Consider the following 21,221-nt stretch of genomic DNA (forward strand, 5'->3'; position numbering starts at 1 on the left):
TCCTTTTTCACCACTTCTTTCAGGTTCGGGTTTAGCCGACGTTGAGGCTCCACACTAGAATACGATTCGTCCTCTAGGTTTATCCGGTGGGTGCAGAGATCTAGGGATATACCCTTGATGTCATCTAGAGTGTAGCCTATTGCTCCTCTATAATTTCTTAACTGAGTGCAAAGCAAATTCAGCTCTTTCTCGGGCAGGCTAGAATTGACTATAACTGGATAAGTTGAATTAGGTCCTAAGAAAGCGTACCTTAGCCCAGATGGAAGAAGTTTGAGTTCTACCTTAGGCACCTTTGACTCGGACCAATCATTAGTGGCTTGTAATTGCGACTCGGAGTGGTGCTCGATCACCTTGCTCGGTGGATTGGTCGTATTAGTGATCGGGCTGTTGATCGGGTGGTCTGGTTTTGGCAGCTGCATGACATGACGCAGGAAGTGACAGCTGACTTGTTCAAGCTTCGGTTGTCGAGCATCATCCTTTCCTTTTCAGCCTCCTCCATGTCTTTTTTAACTCCGGTTCAATGATTTCCCGAGTGTTATCGAGCAATTCCTTATAGAGCTCTGTTTCTTGGTGTATGAATCCCTCCTCGCAATCTTTTGTTAGTGCTTTTTGTAAACAATCCCCGATTGTTACTTCCTCAAACACCTCCTCACGCAGTTTTTCTAATTCCTCTATCTAGAAGGTTTGCCTGCGATTGTGGGCTTTTTCAGATCGATCTTCCTGTTCCTCACATCTATCATTTCTCCTACGGTGGCTAAGAATGGTCGTCCTAAGATAAGCGGATCCCTTGGTTCTACATCCATTTCCAAAACCACGAAGTCGGTTGGTACGTCTACTGATCCTACCTTGACCGGAAAGTCTTCCAATACTCCACTTGGTAACCTTGTAGTTCGATCTGCCAGAAATAGTTGGATGTCGGTGGGTTTGAATTTCTCAAATCCAAGACGTTTGGCTATAGTTAAAGGCATTAAGCTGACTGATGCCCCCAAGTCGCAGAAACATCTTCCAAACGTAAAAGGTCCAATCGAGCAAGGTAATGTGAACGACCCCGGGTTGCTCAGTTTCTTAGGTGCAGTAGTCCTCTGGATGTGAACGACCCCGACCCCGAGTTACTGCATGTGTTTTTCGAACAATTCCTTGTACTTCTCAAGAATTTCCTTGCGAAACCGTCCAGGAAATGGCAAGGGTGGTTTGTAAGGCGGGGGGATGAATCGTCTCTCTTTCTGTTTCTCTCCTCCTTGTTTGTCTGCAGGTAGTGGGCTTACAGGTATGTCCACCCGATTGTCTATCTGGGTGGTATGATCGGGTGTAGGGTCGGGTTGTTCTATGGAATAGCTTGGTGGTTGAGTAGGAGTGGGCGATTCACGGAGATCCTCCCCATCTAGATTATTGCTGGCTGCAGGAATGATTGGTGGTGCCTCCCGAGGTGGTAAGTGTCGTCCACTCCGTAGGGCTATTGCGAGCGCAGACTCCTGACTTTTGAAGTTGAAGCTGATTTATCTGTAAGCATCTGAATTCGAGAGATCAAAGTATCAAACCTGTTGTGTAGTTGCTGATAATTGGTCGATATTAATTTGAACTGCATTTGTCTTATGAGTTGACAGTACTTGGTGCATCATTGAGATCAAATCGAGGGAGGAGGAAGTGTGTGAAGTGGTTGGGTTGATAGTCTGGTGATTGGGGATGTAGGTTCTGTGCCCTGTGTTGTGACCTCTTTGATGATTGATGAAGTGCACTGCCGCCAACTGAGCACTCTCCCCATCTTGTTGTTGAAACTGGTCTACCTCTGAGATTGCGTGGACATGTTGCTGCTGGCTGAGGAGCTTATCCAATATTTCATTGAGGGCTTTCATGTCTCTCTTGTACTTGGCATCATTCTCTCCAGTAGATCGTACAATGAGATCATACTCCTCATTGTAATGCCCATCAGATTGAGCAAATTCTCTACTAGATCCCAACCTTCATCGACATCCTTGTTGAGGAAGTTACCATTGCTTGCGGTGTCCAGCAACATCTTGATCTTAGGTACTACACCTTGATATAGTGTATCCCTTGAAACGTTCCCAAGCTCCACTGAATGTCTCATTGCTTTTCTGAACAAAGCTGGAGATGTCATTTCGCAGCCGTGCGGTTCTAGAGTTGGAGAAGAATTTGGCTAGGAACGCCTTTTTGCATGCTTCCCAAGTGGTGATGGACTCCTTGGGAAGTGATTTCTCCCTGATGTGTGCTTTGTCTCTCAAAGAGAATGGGAAAAGCCAGAGTATGAATCCATCTTCACTTGCTCCATTTATCTTGGTTAGGCTACAGAGCCTATCAAACTCATCTAGATGATCCAATGAGTCCTCCATTGGCAGTCCATGAAACCTGTTACTCTGAATCATCTGGATGAGACTACTCTTTATCTCAAAGTTGTTGTTTTGGATAGCAGGTATCACAATGCCATGTCTTTGAGTGTGAGTAGATGGAACATCTCCTGGTCCTCTCTTGAGGAGCTGGTGGACCATTCTGATTATTCATTTCCTCCTCAATTGTAGTTGGTTGTGGTTGCTGGACTTGTTGTTGACGTAGTAGCCTAGGTCTGTCAATGTTGTTGATGAAAGTACTTAAGTGTTGGCTACCTTTGGATCGTGTTTGCATGCACAATCAGTTGACCGAGTGAGTACACGAGGGTCTACTCGATCCAAGTGATCGAGTGACGGGTCGGGTTGGTACTCGGGTTGTACCTGAAATGCAAAACAAACAAACACGAAAGTAAACAAGTCAGTACCGAACCAAAGTATAGAAAAGAACTTGATCTAGCAAGTGCTGAAATCTTAAACGTAGCAAATAAAATTCAATCAAATGGCAACGACGCCAAATTGATAGGATGATTCTCACCCAGGGTATCAATTCCCTATGCAGTTGTAGTACAAAAGGTTATCAATCCAAATGGTTGTTATGCTAGCAGATAAGATATGATCAGAACAAACAAGTCAAGCCAAGCAATAGTTGGAGTTTGATCTAACAATCCTAAAATAATTAAAAGAAAATAAATAAACAAGAACCACACGACCTAAGTACTCGATGCAAGTATTCGATTACATGATCGGGTGGAGTGATCGGGTAAAGAAGAAAAGTAAGAACAGCTCGAAGGTGTACACGAAGCTGGTGATCGAGTACCAGTTCAGGTATAGGGTCGAGTTATGAATAAAAATGTAAACAATCAAAATGCGAAAGCTCCTAAGGATGGGGTAATCGACTCCTAAGTGCTCTTGGCCAGTATGGATGTCTTACATGCCTCAAGTAAATATTCCCTAGACAATGAATCTCTAAAATCTTGTTAAAACACTCTCGTGATAGAAACAATCAGTCTTAATCACTCACCTACCTAACTCTCGTTGGAGAAACATGACCAAACAGGCAATACAAACCGATTCATTATTGTCAATAAACTCCTTAAACATCTAATCTCTTAGGCTAAGTGAGTAAATCTGTAGCATTTATTGATTCAAGCATTTCAACTACATCTCTCGATGGCAAAACACCCTAGATCTAATCTCGACCTCTCGGTCTATTGACAACATTAAGAACACCAATCTAGAAGGGAACTTATATAAAATAAACAACCAAGCTAAGACATCCTAACCGATCAAGAACACATAATTGTCTATCCCATCCCTAGAAACTTTGTTTCACTACTCAGATCTCATTGCAGAAAACATAAAAACAAAGATAAACGAAAATTGCATTGTATTGAAAAACAAGATAGCAGTAAGAGTACATAGTAGAAATCTAAAAGGATAGGAAATAAATGTAAAATAAATCCTAACAAAGTGGAAAAAGAGTTTGAGTCGCTCAAGATCTCTGATGCGGACATCAGAACTAAACCAGTCCACACACCAAACCGGTCCACAAAGAGCATCTTGGAGAATTTTTTCCCAAATGGAGTTCTGATCAAGCACAAAGAGAAGAGTTAATTATTCATCATCAAATTAACCCTAAGGAGTCCAATGGTTCAAGAGAGATCAAACATCAGCAAGTCAAATTATCTCATTGTTGGGATATGACTGTTGCACTCTTTTTCCCTTGTCTAGGGTCTTTCCCACTGGATTTACCTAAAAAGGTTTTTAATGAGGCAACACCAAGTCATCAAGGAATCACTTACCATTCATCAAGGAATCACTTACCATTCATCTTATTCAAAGATGACACAAGAACTCATAGCTGAAGTACTTGTTGGACTACTCGCAGGACCTGCGAGTCTCCTCGCTGAACTACTCGCTGATGGACTTGAACTACTCGGAGATGGACTTGAACTACTCGGAGATGAATCAGACATCATTGCAAGCTATGAAGAGTTTCGGCCTTTTGACTCTTGTACCAGCCCTGGAGGAAGTCCAAACACCCATTTGATTCACCACAAGTCCCTAGCCCGTGGAGAACAACCCAAGAGAAGACCCAAGTCCAAACCACCCTTTGAATCATGTCCATTGATCTACTTGAAGCCAGATAAGAAAACTTTCATTTACCTTCACTTGGACGTAACCCAAAGCTACATAAGGAAACCAGGATTACCACTACAACAACCAGAGAATATTTGGAGGATATTCACAAGCAATAATAGCCATTGGATCAGGCGGATTCAATCTTATTACTTGCCTTTTTCAGACCCGATTGTTATCAATGCACACCGACTACTTCATATTATATTCTTGTGCATATTCGAGTTTCCACAAGTATCCAAGAAGCTTCCAAGACATCACCACTTCCTCCCAAAGTTAACGAGATACAAGGCACACCTCACTTTCCTTATTTGGACCGATTTTACACTTAATGTTCCAACGCCATATTTTCATTAATTGTTGTGATTTGTTTCTTGTTTTAGAACACTAGAAAGTGTAGCTGAGCCTATATATGCTCAATAGTTCGTTCATTTGTAAATGACCCTTGATCATTTTAAAGTAATAGAAACGTTTTCTTCTTTACAAAGTTTGAGTCTTTGTATTGCATGCTTTGTTCTTTAGTACTTTGTGAGTGATTCACTTAGTGCTTCAGAATCCTGTGGATTAAGTTTGTTGAGTGATTCAACATCCTTCTTTCGTTCATTGATCGAGCGAGTCGATTATCCCACCGATTGAGCGAGTCAGTCACCCATCTATCCATTGTACCACCCCTTGATTCACGAGAGAGTGCTTCAGAGTCAGCTCGTGAATTCCACCTTCCGCAAGGTAAGCTTGGAATCTCTTGATCATTGTGTGATCTTAAGTTGGAGTGATTCCAATCTTATATCATCTGGTATCAGAGCTTCAAAAGCTCATATCCCCAAGGTTGTATCTCTTACACCTATAACTTTTTCCATTTTTGTTATTTAATTTTTATAAAATCTAAAACCAAAAAAAAAAAAAAAAGAATTGTTGCTTCTTGCTTTGTTCTTGTTTATTTGCTTCAGTTTCATAAAACAAAAACAAAAACAAAAAAAAATATTTGCTATTTTCCTATTTATTTAAAGAATAGCCATAAAAAAAATTTCATATCTTTGTTATTTTAATTAATTTTTGAATTTTTCCTATTATATAAAACCAGAAAAAAAAATGATTTTCATATTTGTTATTTGAATTTTTCGGATTTATTATAAAAAAAAAGAAAAAAAATTCATTTCTATTTTGTCCCTTATTCATTATTTGTTGATTTACTTTTGATACATCTTTCTTTTGCTTGTGCAAGATTATTCTATCCCGAACACCAGAGCAAACATGGAGTCTATTGAGTTTTATTCGGATGAAGAAATCGAAAGAGAAGAGCCCTATCAAGTCACGTCAGATGAGGAAGACAACTATGAAGCTATTTTGTGGCAACGAGATGGTAGTTCAGCTTCTGATTCAAGGGATGAACCAGATCGTGAATCACCAGACCCAGAAGCACTCGACTCATACAACACCAATAAAGGATATTCTAAACCATGGATCAAATTTAAAGATGATTTTTGTAGACATGGTTCAAAATCTCCACTGACCCCAATTATGAATTTTCAGGAAATGATAACCACTTCAAGAAGAGAGAAGACATGGAGTATGATAGAGGAACAACGAAGGAATACCATTATCAATGTCCTAAAGAGAGAGAAAAAAAAATCTGCCCATCACACCAAACCGGTCCACACACCAAACCGGTCCACAAAGAGCATCTTGGAGAATCTTTTCCCAAATGGAGTTCTGATCAAGCACAAAGAGAAGGGTTAATTATTCATCATCAAATTAACCCTAAGGAGTCCAATGGTTCAAGAGGGATCAAGCATCAGCAAGTCAAATTATCTTATTGTTGGGATATGACTGTTGCACTCTTTTTCCCTTGTCTAGGGTTTTTCCCACTGGGTTTACCTAGAAAGGTTTTTAATGAGGCAACACCAATTCATCAAGTAATCACTTACCATTCATTTTATTCAAAGATGACACAACAAGTCATAGCTGAAGTACTTGTTGGACTACTCGAAGGACCTGCTGAACTTCTCGCTGATAGACATGCTGAACTACTCGCTGATGGACTTGAACTACTCGGAGATGAATCAGACATCATTGCAAGCTATGAAGAGTTTTGGCCTTTTGACACTTGTACCAGCCCTGGAGGAAGTCCAAACACCCATTTGATTCACCACAAGTCCCTAGCCCATTGAGAACAACCCACGAGAAGACCCAAGTCCAAACCACCCTTTGAATCATGTCCATTGATCTACTTGAAGCCAGATAAGGAAACTTTCATTTACCTTCACTTGGACGTAACCCAAAGCTACATATGGAAACCAGGATTACCTCTACAACCACCAGAGAATATTTGGAGGATATTCACAAGCAATAATAGTCATTGGATCAGGCAGATTCAATCTTATTACTTGCCTTTTTCGGACCCGATTGTCATCAATGCACAAAGACTACTTCCTATTATATTCTTGTACATATTTGGGTTTCCACAAGTATCCAAGAAGCTTCCAAGACATCACCACTTCTTTCCCAAGTTAACGAGATGCAAGGCACACCTCACTTGCCTTATTTGGACCGATTCTACACTTAATGTTCCAATGCCATATTTTCATTAATTGTTGTGATTTGTTTCTTGTTTTAGAACACTAGAAAGTGTAGCTGAGCCTATATATGCTCATAGTTCGTTCATTTGTAAATGACCCTTGATCATTTTAAAGTAATAGAAACGTTTTCTTCTTTACAAAGTTTGAGTCATTGTATTGCTTTGTTCTTTAGTACTTTGTGAGTGATTCACTTAGTGCTTCATAATCCTGCGGATTAAGTTTGTTGAGTGATTCAACATCCTTCTTACGTTCATTGATCGAGCGAATCGATTATCCCACCAATTGAGCGAGTCAATCACCCATCTATCCATTGTACCACCCCTTGATTCACGAGAGAGTGCTTCAGAGCCAGCTCGTGAATTCCACCTTCCGTAAGATAAGCTTGGAATCTCTTGATCCTTGCGTGATCTTAAGTTGGAGTGATTCCAATCTTATATCAATCTCTCTCAGAAGCTCTCTCTCTCTATGTTGAGTGTATGCGGTGTGCTAGGGCGAGAGGAAGAAGAGGGGGGTTTATATATGGAAACCCATTAAACCTAGCTGCCCAGTCCTGCCCGAGGGTCTGCTCGAGGCGGTGCTCGAGGATGTGGTCGGGTTACTCCTCGGATAGGTCTTCAGGTTTTTCTTCCTGCCCTTGGATCCTCTTCGATCGGGTTGGTATTCGGACTGTTCTTTCTGCTTCATACATGCTCGGATTTGACCTTGTTTCTCTCCATTTTAGGCCCTAAAGCATCTGTTTTCATCCAAAATGTGAAATTCAAGAATGCAACACCCTAAATGGCCTAAATGTGGATTCCTACAGTTAATGACCTAAAAATGCTAAGGTTAGGGTATATATAATGCAAAATATGGACAAAAAGGGATGCCTAAAACATATAAATTAGAGAGTTATCACCTTACTCTCTTAGCTGATTTCTCACATTTTCTACTATTGTAGGATTACATTTTATTTGGTTAGGAAGTTGAACCTCTCGCTCCAACGCTTCTTTCCTCATGTGTGGGATTTTATAATTATTAGACCCTCAAATTCTCATTGTTTCTTGCATGTAAAGTTGCAGAGTTAAGAAAATGTGGTTTATCCTTCTCGCTGGATAATCTTCATAAGCCGTTTTTGCAGCGTGAATAAGCTCTTCAACATTCTTTGGACATACCTTATGTTGTAATGCTTGGATAGCACTAAAAAATCCAAGATTAAGAACATTCAAGTCTGGAGAGTTTGGCGGTTGACACATCAATCGAATATCAAAACAGTTATGTGAAGCCACTGCTTTGAATTCTACATCGCTTGGATCCACATGAGTTCTTGCATTATCTTGTTAAATGTAGATAACTTTATCTACATCCTCACGAGGCCATTTCTCATGAATATTGAGAAGAACTTCTTCTATCAACATTCTTCTCACATCATCTCTCTTGACCGATATAATTGGTTTTATTTCCATTGTCCCAGATTCTCTATTTCTACTCCTTCTTCTTGCAGGTTTAATTGTAACAAAAGGCCAAACCCCAACCTTTCCCGAGAAAGTTTCATTTCCATCAGCATCGAATCCCGGACAAGCCATTGCAACTAACACCATCACTTTGCCAATGAAGTTCTTACTTTGGCATGTCCATATGGGATCATCTTCTTCACGAAGTAGATAGTAATACTCAGTTCTTTTGGTCATATAGAACCACTTTTCATCAATATATACAATGTTGTACATATCAATAAATTGTGGTTCATGACTCAAACTCTAAGGATCCAACATTTAAAAGCAAAAGTGTAACCTTGCTACTTTATTTTCTTCTCTAAGATGTGGTTTTAATTCGTTTGAATGATGTCGCATAAGACCTTCTTTCACACGTCTGTATAGTGCTGAATAACTAATTCCAAGGGCTTCATCCAATGTCCTCAAAGTCGTCCGTCGATGTAGAGGTGTATTGATGATCTGTTTAGTGGAATTTTCTTACGCTCACATCTTTTTTTCCTTCTTTGAGACACATCAACAGATTCACCAGCAAGAGTGTCTTTAGCTCATTTCCATATCCTTTGAACTGTCCGAATATGCACTGAAAGTAAATCGAATACCTCTTGTGTCGTACGTTTACTCAGATATCCTCTCACACTCCTTTCAAGTAAAGCGTAATAGACTGCCCACCTTTGACCATAAGTGTAGTTCTTTTTTTTTTCAGTTGTGGCATTACCATTTGTGTTAGGTCCTGCTCCAAGCGGTTATTGATTTACAAATTGGCAGATGCATCATCAAATCACAATGCACAATCAGTATATATCAAAAAATTTACGAGAGCACTTACCTTCCTCTTCAACCAAGTTGTCATTATGTCCTTCTTCAAATTGTAGAAACATAGATCAACAATTGTAATTGAAAGTGTACGTGCAATGCTACATACTAGTTTTAAATCACAATCACGAGCTATTCAAGTTAACAAGAAGACTAACCTTGTTCTCCAACAAAGTGATCTTGAGTTTCTTCATTTTCGTTTGCTCCTGGTCCAAAGTGGAGAACACGGATTGGTATCAATAACAGTACATGGAACAAACAAAAAAAATAACGATTCAATTTACCTTGGTCTCCAATGTTATCTTCACTTTCTACATACAACTCATCGGCATGTAGCTCCAAAATATCATAAATTGATTCTTCTGTTGGATTGACATTGAGATGGATTACGACGGAACTTTCAGATGATGCTATAATCCTTACAACTGGTTCTACATCTTCTTCCATTGTTTCCTCACACACATGAACATATTCACCGTCATCTCTTAAACCTCCAAATTCAGAATCATGATCATCACTATTCGCTGGAATGGTATTCAAATCAAATGAATGTTTTGTATTTTCTGAAAGTGGAAAGTTTAGATCGAAGTTAGCCATGGAAGATGATCAATCAACTTCCATGTTACTCCAAATATAAAGAAATGTAAAAATATTTGAATTTTAATGTTTGCCCCCAATAAATTTCTTCTTCTACTTCTATTCTTTTTTTTTTTCCCATGAAAATTTTTTCTTTCCCCCCCCCACTTCTATTCTCATCATCGTAGTCAAAAACGTGTATACTCTATTGAATTGCAGTATTTAATTTAGTAAAAGTTGTTAATTGAAACTGGGAAGAATACTAAAAGGCCAAATTGCAATGATTAACTTTGTATAATCTGTGAATCTTACAAAGGTACAGACATGAGAAGATTAAGAATCAGAAATAGAATCAGAGGAAGCATATACAATACCACTGATTCTTTTACATCGACTGATAAAGAATCCAATCAGAAGCATGTAGACATCTGTAACACACGTGAACCGAAATCCCGGTTTAGGGATTGCATCGGTCGATGCAGTAGGTGCATCCGTCGATGCAAGGTCATTTTTTCTGCGGTTTGACTTAAGTTAAACGCCGCGTTTTGGGTTAGAAAAACTCTTAACTCGAGTTTTGTCTCATTAGTCGTGTTTAGCCGTTTTAGAGACAAAAGAAAAGGGAGAAAACGTTCCTTAAGTGTTCTTGAGATTGGAAGCTGTTCCTGTAGAGATCTGTAGCTGGGATCGTTGTAGGAGCTTCCTGGAAGTGTTTTCTTGTTGGTTTAAGGTTCAGATTCGTCTTGGCAAAGGTAAGTGCAGGACCATGGCTTATCTAAGCTAGAACTTCTCTGATCTTCTTGTTTATGTGTTGTTAGGCTTGTTAGATGGTTATTTGGGACGTTAGGAAGCTTTCTTGTGGCTTGGGATCAAGTTTTGTGGTTGCAGGAACAAAGATCCGGCGAAAAGCTTCGGGGAACACCTTAGGGTTTTCGTGTTATGTCGAGCATGCGTTGGTCGATGCAGTGCGAGTGTCGGTCGATGCATGTGTAACTTGCATCGGTCAATGCATCCCTTGTGTCGGTCGATGCATCCCCATGTGGTGTCGGTCGATGCATGTTGGTGTCGGTCGATGCAGAGTCCTGATTTGTTATTTGTTGTTTGTTGATTGTTGGTTGATGTTAGAGATGTCTCTATTGCTTGTGTGTAGAGTCCAGTAGATGAGAGGATTGTCTTACTGAGTGTTTATTAAATACTCATGCATTGCAATTTGTGTGATCGTGGAATCAAGGCAATGAAGAGGAGGATGTTCTAGGGACTTGATTGGTTGTTGTCTGGCATTGCTAGGTTGCTAGAGTTGGATCATTAGAAACATTGCTAGGTTGCCGGTTTTATGTTTCCTGATGTTGGATAGTTGGTTATTGTTTATGATATAATATTGGTTTAATAATGGTTATTTCTGTTGTTGATTGTGATTGTGGTTAGATGGCTAGTGGGTATGGGACCAGTAGTTGTAGTTTATTTATTATTATTATTTATTAATTATTTAAAAAAAAACGGGTCGAGTCGTTTCAACATCGCTCTTCGCGGTTAACATGTTTGATGAGTAATACATGAAATGAAATATCATATCATTATATGAAGAAACCAAGCAATGGAAGCACATTTATTTTCGAATGATAGGAAGATTCGAGCTTACTCGGGGTCATCATATCCTAGATTCCCGGCGAAAGCTGTATTCAAATGATAATGTGTTGTATCCAATCATCTAAATATTGCCGCAAATCTTGATACTTGTAGTCATAAAAAAATCTTTAATCTTGATAGTTTATGCCTTCCTTGCAATAACCAAGCATGGTTGTATGGTTCTTATGATGAAGGTGGAAGCTCACTGGAAAATCAGAGGAGACGGAGGAGGAAAATAAGAAGCTCACCGCCTGAAAGTCAATTCCAAAACAAAAGAGGAAGCTTCACACCAGATTTTGATTTTGATTTTGCGATAGGAAAAGAGGAAGCTTCTTATCTCCATCTCCAAGGTGAAAGAAATCGATCGGAGAAGTTTGATTTAAAAAAAAACGGAGGGGTTGAGTTTGTGACGGAGGTAGTCGGCGAAAAAGAGGATAATTGAAGATGAGAAATGGAGTTCATGAAGGAAGTGACAACAAAAAAAAGCTGAAATTAATTTATTGAATAAATGAAAAACAAAAAAATAAAATTGTAAATTAGTATTAATACTGAGGTCAAAATAGTCAAACTGTATATTTATTTAATCTAATAGAATTTTTCCATAACGACACTTATCTCAGATGGGAGAGAGTATATAGATAAAATATATAACTGAATTATTAAATGCCAGACGACAGAAAACAATGATTAAATGCCCAAAAATCAAAAGAAGAAAAGAATGATAATCACATCTTTGCGACTTCTATAATCTCTCATTGGTTTGAACTTTGAAGAAATGGTTGTTGTTCTTAATACATTTTTCTCCGCATGATAATAGACAGACTTTAAAATTTTCACACTCCAGCCAACAGGTCTATTTTTCTAATGAGTACCACATAATTTTTTTCTCTTAACAGGTTTATTGTCATACACAAGATAGAAGATCGATCGTTAAAGAGTTTTAGGAGCATATTTATGTTACTACTATTTCACTAGATCTCCACTACAAAAAAAATGGTTGATTACACCACCTAAATAGAATCACAAAAGTAAATGATATCAATTTAAATAACTTATTAATAAATAATGCATAATTGTGTTTAGCATCAATTTATTATTATTGATGTCATAATCGAATAATTTGACATCAGTTCAATAAAAGTGACACAATCTTATTTGAATTTGCATCAATTCAAAACTATTTAACAGAAAATATAATTTACATCACTTAATATAATGTTACAAATTAAATATCAATTAAATAAATGATACAAAACTGATATCAATAATGAAATAATGTTAATTCATTCGATTTAAATTAAATAAATATATGTATTTCAGAATTTTATTATATCAGTTGCGAATAGCTGATGCAAGTCAATATTAATTTACATGTATCAAAACTCAAAATATTCAATATAAATATTTTTTATTCTACAGGAATCCATTTATTTTTCCATAAAAAAAACAAACATATATTACTATTTCCCAAAATAACTTTTAGAAATTTCTATTATTAATTATTTTAAATATACGAAAAAATTATATTTTCAAAAATATAAATTATGTTTATTTTTTATTTAAAAAATATAATAACATTCTCCACTTAACAAACCTGCAAAAATATTTTATTTTCAAAATAATTAATCATTATATCACAAATATTTCCATAAATTAATAATTATTAAGAAAATTGTAAATATACAGTATCTGTGATATATTTTCCATAAATAATAGTTATTATAAAAAACAGATCTGTTTGGGTCTGAGAGTCCTCACATTGTATATAAATAAAGTAAGCAATAGACTTTTACAGCTTACAAGTTCCTTTATGTTGCTTCGGTGATTCTCTCTTTTGATTTTCTTTTATTTCCCAAAATAAGTTTTAGAAATTTCTATTATTAATTATTTTAAATATACAAAAAAATTATATTTTTAAAAATATAATTATGTTCATTTTTTATTTAAAAAATATAATAATAACATTCTCCACCTAACAAACCTGCAAAAATATTTTATTTTCAAAATAATTAATCATTATATCACAAATATTTCCATAAATTAATAATTATTAAGAAAATTGTAAATATACAGTATCCGTGATATATTTTCCATAAATAATAATTATTAAAAAATAGATCTGTTTGGATATCGTAACCTATTTTCTTATATTTTTTAAATTTCTCAACTTTTCTTGCTTTTATTAAAAATATTGGGTGATTTTATATATGTATTTAAGCTGTTTAAGAAAAAACTGAAAATTTGTTTCCACTCCCTACACTACTCACGATTTGTAACTACTTAAAAAATCTTTATGATTATTTAAGGGTGAAAGTGCTTCTCCATCTATATAAGAAAAAAAAAATTGAGAGTAATCAAAACAACAACTTTTGTAGAAGTTCTTCTTTGAATGTCAACAAGCCAATGGTAAATCAAATTATGCATTTACAGCACATCTTCAACATATAATCATCACATCTAAAACATTTAAAGGTAAATCTTCTTTTCTTTTCCCTATTTTATATCAATTTTTTTTTTATTATTATCAAATATAAAATTCTAATTTTTCTTCTGTTATTTTTGTTTATATAGTCAGAAAATCTGAAGATGAAACAACAATGTAATAAAGACAATGTAAAAGAAAAGGAGGGAACAAAAGCAATATGTGTTTCATATAACAGTTATGAAGATACATGTGACACTTCAGCAAGAAGAAAAAAAGCTTCAATTTATGATCTGAGTTCATATCAGTTTTTTTTTTCGTTTGTAATTTAACGTTGAATGTATGATCTGATCAGTTCATATCAGTTTTTTTTTCTTGTTGTTGAATCTATATTAAACTAAATGCATTTTATTATCTTTTTTATTTATTTTGTAAATAAAATTTTTAATAAAAGATATTTGTACAGATTCGAAAAGATTTTAATAGATATCAAAGACAATTTTTGCATATTAAAATAATTTCAAAATATTTAAAATAAATGAATCTGTTCTTATTATTAAAACAAGAAATCTTTTATTAGTTTCAGTTATTCATAAATGATACCAAATTTTAAAATCATTTATAAAAACTAACAGAATAATTAAAAATCATTTGTTATAACTGATTTAATATAACATCAGTTTGAAATAAATTGATGTAAATTGTTTGCATCAACAAATAATAAATCATTTTTTAAAGTGATACCAATTATATTTACATCAATTAAATCTGATGCAAATATAAAAAAATAAATGATTTAAAACAACACCTTTCAAAATGACACAATTTTTATTTACTTTTTAGGATGAAAAATAGCTTCTTCGTCTTGGGCGCTTCATCTTCTCAAAATTGTAATTCTTCGTCACTTCGTCGTTTGGGTACTGACCAAAATAACACAATTTTTTCTCATTTTGTCTATCTGTCTCTTTTTACATCCCTTAGTCGCAAGCTTGGACTTGTAAATTAAGACTTCGCTTCTGCTCCATCAAAGATTAGTGGGGTTTCGAAGATTTCTAATCAAAGACCGTGCTTGGGTATGTACTTCATCTTCCTCAAATTGCAATTTTGTTTATTTCTACTTTATTCGTTCTTGGTGATTTCGGTTTGAATACTAAATCTTCAGAATTGTAATGCGTTGCAGAGATTCCAGGGTCAGACTTGTCTTTCGGAAACATTTTCTTTGTTGGATTTCTGAGATTAATTATTATGCTTCTTATTTCTGCAGCTTAACAAAATTTACCTGAAAGTTGATCTAATTAGAGAATTTAGATGATGGTGATACTGAGAAACGGTGCAAGGGTTTGCTCAAGCCATGGTACTTATAACCGTCTGCAGCTGTCCTGCTATAATAGGTCCTCCTAATGTACTAGAAGGAGATATGGAAGAACACGAGGTACCGGCAGAAGACATATTAAAGAGTGCTCTGGCTAAGAGGTTGATCATCAATGTAAAATCTGCAAAGAATCTTGATCGGAGAGGACATGTACCTTTTCTGTGTGTTATACTATATTTGTTGTACTGCGACTATGTTGCTTGATGTCTCTTACTAATATAATCTGTGTATGGACAGGCAACAATGAAGGCGTTGTTAGTAAAAGACCAATGGGAGGAGTCACTAAGGTTCAAGGAGAGTCAGGATCTTGCAGTTGATAATATGCTTGCTTTAATAGCAGAGGACTACCCGTCTGAACACATGGACTGGTGGGGTCACCAAAGATGAGGCTGTTTTATAGAACTCAAGGTATGCCGAGTCGTCAGAGCATGCTGACAGAGTTGATGAGACGATGATTAAAGAAAGAGCAGACAATGCCAATGAACCTGTAAGGAAACGACGTAGAGCTAACAAGACAGTTGAATCGTTGGACATTCCAGTTCTTCTTCGTCAGATGGCCGACGTATATGAGAAGAAGTCATTGTCGATGTATGAAGAGTACATGAGGCATTCGAAGAACTTTGCGAGAAACAAGTTGGAGAAATGAAGGGCGAGATAAGGGACATCACGGGCGAGATTAGGAATATGCACAGGTTGTATAACGTAAGTGGTGGATGGCCTTCTAATAGTGAAAGCAAAGCCGCAGATGGTGAAGAGGTAATGCTACATGTTACTCATAAAAGTGGAGAAGCATCCGAAGAAAGGGAAGCCACGGTTGGTAAAGAGGTAATTCCATATATCTATATAAGGTACTAACATAGAATCGACATGGTAACTTATGTAGTATTAATAGACATAGATTTAACATACAGGATAAAAATATGTACATGTTTTTTCATATAAAGTAGAATTGTAGAATGGACACATAGTTAACATATAGAATGTTTATAATGGAACTTATACGGGAATATATCATATGTGTTTCATTTTCTCCTTTCTGACTTATGCTTTCTTCAATGTGTCTGTGATTGTTGACAAGAAGAAGCAGGGAGCCGTGAATGGTGATCATGTGCCTGAACAGGTAAACATACAATATTAACATAGAGTAGACCACCCTGATATGAAGTTTGACATAGAATAGATTATTATATGGACAAATATTTACCATATAATAAATGTATAAGATAGACACATATGTTCTATAACATGGAACATATATCATATTTACTATGTTTATATAGAATATACAACATTCATATTTACATATATATTTCATATGTTGTTCTATTTTTTATATGATGGTGTGATACAGCTAGGAAAATTGTTCCGGGACGGCTCCTGCCTTTCCAGGAAAAGAAGTAATGTCACTTCCGTCGTATGAAAGCAATAGGGTAAACATATTTAAAATAATTTTTATGAATCCGAAATCTGAATCATCACCTCCATTTCTTAAAATCTGAATACTCGTAAAAAAAACCAAACAAACCAAACTCATCCCAAATTAGTAACAGTCACAAGATGAAATGCTCTTATTAGTTTTTCATTGTGCAGTACCAAGTTAGTAACAGTCACTAGATGAGAAATTAACGTGGAGTAAACCTAAGAACAACCTCAATAATGAGTGAAATAACAAAAGTAGTTAAATAAGAGTAATCTGAGTTATTATGAAGCAGTGGACGAACTCTAAACCTTCTTGTATCAAATAAAAAGGTAATCTGAGTTATTACTGGTCAAACGTGTTGTTATGATACACAAGTCCACAATTCCTAAACATTGTGAAACACCTCCTAAACATTATGAAATTCTTCATAAATTTAAAAAAATGAGTTTTTGAATCTTTTATTTATGTTTTGCCTTATGTATCAGCTTGCTTCTCTTGTTGTAGATATTGATTGGAATAAAGAAGGTTCATATAATCTTTAAACCATTATGTTTATGAAAATCATCCTGAATTTCAAGGTGCTGATCTTCAATAGTATTGAACCCCCTAAATTTGTATAAATGTGTTTCTAACTTTATATTTATGTGCCTTTTGCTTCAATGTGTCAAATATTAGTAGATTACTCTATAAGCCAAGGGTAATGTTATCATTTTTGTGATATTAGGAAATCCAAATTGTTTTTATGAAAGTCATCCTGAAGTTCAAAAAGTTCTTCCTGGATTTTGTAAAATCCTTCCTAAATTTGATAAAATTCTTCCTTAATTTCATATATTCCTTCCTGAAACTCAGTAACTGTTAAAACAAAGTGCAGACAGAAACATATGACACTGTTATTTGGGCAAGGTTCAAATTCTACGGCAAACATGCTTTAGATTTATCATTAGATAGCATCTAAATCTAACAGCAAAAAGATAGAAGCTTGATGGTGCATGCAAGGCTTAACACAGCTCCAAAACCATATCAATAAGCAACAAGAACAATTCCACATACTGAAAATCTTCATTATGCTCAAATTACAGAAAAATCTAATTTGTTTTTTCTTAGAGGCCAACTATCGAACACCTTATGGGCACTAATAAACACTAACAGTTAGCACCAAAAAAAATGAAGCTTGACCTTATAAGGACACGAAACTGGAGACTTCTATAACCGTCCTAACACAAAGATAGAACTTGGGCTCTGAAATTTTGGCAGCCACTTCAACGCCGCGGCTTCAATCATCAAATTACCAACGGAATTACCCAAACGATCAGTCACATTAGTCGCATACTTATCCCAAATATGCTTTTCTTCACCAAAGACTCTTTGATAATCTCCTTCGTGACTTTCCTCCTAATCTCAAGTGCCTTAACTATCATCTCACTCTCAATCTCTCCGCCGTCATCACCATCAGAACCGAGAAAATTACAAAGGGAAGGAATAGAGGACGCAACATCAGCATCAAAAGCAAGTCGAGTGTAGATTGAACCACTGAACTATGGAATTCTTCAGGTTACAAGAGAGATCTCGGGTAGCTTCGATCGGTCATCACCATCAACATCACCATCAACTATGGAATGTTGATTTCGATCCCACCGAGAAAAATAGAGAAAAGAATCGATAAACCGAGAAAAGGTTAGTCAAACACGACGGCGAGAACACGACGACAACGACAGATCGACGATGCAAATCAATTGGCAAGAGATCTGGGATGCTTCAAGGTCTTGTGGGAGTAAGGATTCAATTGGCTCTTAGAAACATTCCTTCGTCACGTTTCGGGCTTATCTGTAGAGATAAAGATGAGATTTTAATTATAATTGTATTGGTTTTAGTATTACATTAGAATTTTTGTGCTAGTTTTGGAATATTTGAAAACATATGTTAGTTGTAGAAGAAAAACTTAAAATGGTGTTATTTTTGTCAATTGCCCTTATTTTATTAATGAAATTCTTTAGAGTTAATTTTTGTAAACTATCCTTGTTGTAATGTTTATTGGCATGAATAAAACTAAACTTCTTCAAGAAAACAAAAAAGAGAGATTCAAATTAAGAAAATATGAATTTTGATCTGCTACCAAAATAATCAACTGCAAATAACAAAAGAGTATAGGTAAATTTGATTACATTTGACGGGTTATGGAATGTTTTCTTGGGAAAAAAATATTTAATATTTTATAAATTAATATATTATTAATTTATTATATACTAATACATTGAATTTAAAATAAAATAAAATAAATATATCAAAACGTCACATAATTATTCTAGTTTGGCTCTCTGAACCCTAGTTTAATTTGGCAACCAACCCCAACCCCAACCCATCGCGGCATCGCCCAGCGCTCTTCTTCACCGAGAATTCTGATCTTCTTTTGCCCAGGCGTTGATGACAAGCTGATCTCCGACTTGCAAAGATGGTCGGTCTTTGCTTTAAATACATATTGATGTTGTCAACTTAAAAATGTTTTTTACTTGCTCTGATCGACACTAACTTTTCTTTGGCAGCCTCTGGGATTCTATAGTGAGGTAAAAAAACACTGGAATACTTCTTTTTTGTTCTTTTATCATATCTTTTTATTATAATAAGATTTGTTGACACGGTTTAACATGTTTGGATCAGTTGGAATTTACTATATCATCAGGCGCGGCAGTACTCTCTGTGGATCTCCATCCAGATAAACCATGGTACGCTCTCGGCATTACATCTTTGTTATATGTTTTAAATTTAGTCAATATAAATTGTTACAGGATCATATGTTTTAAATTTATAATTACAGGATCCTGGGAGGTTTGTCAGATGGAACTATGAATATTTGGGATTATCAAAAACTTGCATGAATAGAAGAATTCGTTCTGGATATTATATTCGAATATATATATATATATATATATATATTGGTTTGTTCATGTCCTTTCTTTACTGTGAACGTGGATATGTCATTGTGATGCAGTCTGGTCAGCTAAGTTTGTTCCACGAAAGCAGTGGGTTTTAGCTGGATCTGACAACAACTGTATTCGTGTCTACAAATGGTACAGCGTAAAGCCAATAAAAGTAATTAGTGATGCTCGCGCTGCTGCCGTTATGTGTTTTGCTGTTCATCCCACCCTTCCATATCTTTTGTCATCATCTGATGATAAGACAATCAAGCTCTGGAACTGGGATTTGGACTGGTGTTGTACTCTGGTTTTTGTAGGGCATTCTGCTTCTGGTGTGCACATCACTTTCAATCCCAAAGACAACAATACTTTTGCTAGTGCATCACTTGACAATACCACAAAAGTAATTACTTGTTGTTTTGTTCACTTCATTTTTTTCATTATTTTTTCCACTAGTAGAGAAGCTAAACCTTTTTCCTTGATCTAGATATGGAGTCTTGGTTCTCTGTTGCCACAATTTACTTTAGTAGAGGAACATCTGGAAGGACATCGAAAAGGGGTATTGTGTGTAGACTACTTTACTCTTAGCGATAAACCATACCTTATCACTGGCTCGGCTGATCAGACTGCTAAGGTGTGGGACTACCAAACTAAGAGATGCCTTCAGAAACTTGAAGGTCATACTGACGATGTTACCGAGTGTGTTTCCATCCAGTGATCCCAATAATTATTACAGTATCCGAAGATGCAACTGCCTACATATGGCATGCCACCACGTTCAGGTGACACGTGACTCATATCTGTAGTAATAACTTCTATTGATTAGTTTCCTTCACTTTTTTCACAAACCCTCCATTCATACGCCAAATTAATTAACTGAGTATCAGTATTTGACATCTAGGCTTGAGAAAACATTGAAGTTGAAGTTTAGCCGTACGAGATGTTATGCTATCGGACACATGAAAGGTTCATACCAGTAAGTTTCTAAAACTTTAATATGGCAATACTTAATCCCTATGTGACTCTTACATAATTTACCCATTAGTTATACGATATCTTTTCAGGGTTGTATTTGCACTACAAGAAAACATGCAGTTTGAGACTACAGTTTATGACTCTTTTTTTGGTCACAAATAATTGTAACGTTTTTGGGACGAATTTATAACTAATAGAAGACTACATAAACAATGGTTGCAAAACAGTCCCAAAATTACTACAAACAGTTGTAGTCTCCAAATCGTCTCATATTTGTGACTATTATAAGACTATTATAAGACTATATCATTGTAATCCTAAAATAATCGTAAATTGTGACGAATTAGAGACGCTTTTTATGGTCGGGAGTTTCAGTCACAAAAGTAGTCCCAAATTTGCTACTTATTTGTGACTTTAGGTATTTTCTTTATATCAATTTTTTACTCATTAATTTAAGAAATATTTTTTATAATTCTACGAGTGATTGCCGAATCATATATTTTTTCTTTTTCTTTTTGGAGGCTTTAATTTTTTTTTGTTTGTCTCACAAAATAGTGTCGCAAAACGGTCACATTTTGA

At 35.8% G+C, this 21,221-nt stretch overlaps 1 protein-coding gene, 1 long non-coding RNA gene and 3 pseudogenes across 3 annotated transcripts in view; 3 read left to right on the plus strand and 2 right to left on the minus strand.

Annotated features, from left to right (window-relative positions):
* Positions 1-21,221, minus strand: part of LOC104701446 (universal stress protein A-like protein) — a 63,000-nt gene that overhangs the window by 9,691 nt on the left and 32,088 nt on the right. The window lies entirely within an intron of this gene.
* LOC147941510 (small nucleolar RNA R71) lies at positions 2,042-2,119 on the plus strand (annotated as a pseudogene).
* Positions 7,954-8,763, minus strand: LOC147941511 (uncharacterized; annotated as a pseudogene).
* On the plus strand, positions 14,826-18,752 carry LOC104701447 (uncharacterized). Its single transcript, XR_753818.3, has 5 exons — positions 14,826-15,036; positions 15,228-15,485; positions 15,573-16,160; positions 16,417-16,455; positions 16,687-18,752. It is a non-coding gene; the product is annotated as an uncharacterized LOC104701447 (long non-coding RNA).
* On the plus strand, positions 18,293-20,647 carry LOC109125645 (uncharacterized; annotated as a pseudogene). The gene is made up of 7 exons (XR_002032756.2): positions 18,293-18,325; positions 19,296-19,316; positions 19,411-19,475; positions 19,568-19,578; positions 19,742-20,070; positions 20,155-20,449; positions 20,569-20,647. The product of XR_002032756.2 is annotated as an uncharacterized LOC109125645 (transcript).

Source organism: Camelina sativa, chromosome 7 (genome assembly GCF_030686135.1).
Source record: "Camelina sativa cultivar CO46 ecotype springtype chromosome 7, ASM3068613v1".
NCBI lineage: Eukaryota > Viridiplantae > Streptophyta > Magnoliopsida > Brassicales > Brassicaceae > Camelina > Camelina sativa.